Source organism: Cryptotermes secundus, unplaced genomic scaffold, assembly GCF_002891405.2.
Source record: "Cryptotermes secundus unplaced genomic scaffold, Csec_1.0 scaffold225, whole genome shotgun sequence".
Taxonomy (NCBI): Eukaryota; Metazoa; Arthropoda; class Insecta; order Blattodea; family Kalotermitidae; genus Cryptotermes; species Cryptotermes secundus.
Window position 1 is genome coordinate 206,995 of NW_019731218.1, and position 1,490 is coordinate 208,484.

The 1,490-nt window shown below is 37.2% G+C and overlaps 1 long non-coding RNA gene across 1 annotated transcript; it reads left to right on the forward strand.

The window, feature by feature from the left end:
- The first annotated feature begins 231 nt into the window (after positions 1-231).
- LOC117282469 lies at positions 232-1,136 on the forward strand. The gene is made up of 2 exons (XR_004513210.1): positions 232-410; positions 537-1,136. It is a non-coding gene; the product is annotated as an uncharacterized LOC117282469 (long non-coding RNA).
- The last annotated feature ends 354 nt before the right edge of the window (positions 1,137-1,490 follow it).

Here is a 1,490-nt window from a genome sequence, read left to right on the forward strand (position 1 = left end):
ATATGTATTGTATATTTAAGCTAATATATTAAAATAACACATAATTATCAACACAATTTTATAGCCATCAAATGACAGGGTTGTGAACCTGGAATATAATTAATGCTTACTTTATTGTTTATAATTCAGCTCGATTCTTCTGTTTTTCTTGGCAAACAGATCAATAACCTCATCTAGAAAGCTGGGTTTGGACTGCAGTTTGTTTAGGAAGGACTTTTCAATGTTCATCAAAGCCAGTGATGACAACCTATCCTGGTTCTGCGAATTTCTTAAGTAGTTTTTTAATCTCTTCAGAGCTGAAAATGAGCGTTCATCTGCAGCACTTGTCGCTGGTATTGTTAATACTAGCTCACATAATTTGAAGATTTGCGGGAAAACGCATGATAACTGAAGAGCATACATATATTGATGTAAGTCATACACACTATCTTTTGCCATATCTGGGTCCGAAAACATTACTAAAAGTTCACTCTTTAAGGCAACAAAGTCAAAAAATGCACCATAATTTTCTTTTAAACAGGAAAATGCTTTTTCAGGAAATGAGGTTCTATACATGGGAAAGTATCTGGCATCAAGAAGACTCAAGAAGAGGAGCGTAGCGTTCTCCGAAAATCTAACAGAGACATTCTGACACACGACATCAATAATTTCACAGAACAGCCGTTTATAGGAGTTTTTTCTTTCTTCTCCACTCATTGAGTCAATGCGAATTCTTTTGGGTCGAGTTGGGCCATTTGAATCGAAGACATTTTCCATTTCACTCCAAAGGTGGTCAAATCCTCCCCTTAATCTTTGCATGTGATGCTTAAATTCGTCTATTTTGGTATTGCAAAAAGCTATATCAGATCTCTTAGTTTGTAGGATTTTGAAAAGAGCGCCAGAATATGGAAAAATTGAAGAAAATATTTTCAGCATGAAATTGAAATCGAAATCCCTTAGAAGAGAGAGAAGTCCGCGTGCAGAAGAAATTGTTTCTACATCCCATTCTTCTGGTTCCTCTATTATAGACACAAGAAGATTCTCAATTCCTTCTCTGTATTCATGCACAGTTTCAGCAAGTCGGCTATGGTACTGCCATCGAGTAGGTGCGATAGAAGGAAATCTTTTCCTAAGGTGGGAATCCAATGCTTCAGTCCTTTTTGTGGACTTGGCAAAAAAAGTTCTAAAGCCAGAGAGAGTAGCAAAGAAGACCTTAACTTCCTTAATAAAACTAGCAGATTGTGCTAAGACTAAATTTAGTCTATGCGCATAACAATGAACAAAAATGGCGTTTGGGTACTGCTCGCGAATTTTTGCTTGTACTCCTGCATGTTGTGATGCCATAACAGCAGCACCATCATAAGTCTGTGCAATGAGTTTGGGACCACATTCAAAATCATTTAAAATCTCAAGAGCATGGTTAAACAAGGAATTGGCAGAACGGTCAGAGCTCACGTCTGTAAAACGCAGAAACCTTTCTTCAACATTGCCATCAGCTGTCACATATCGAA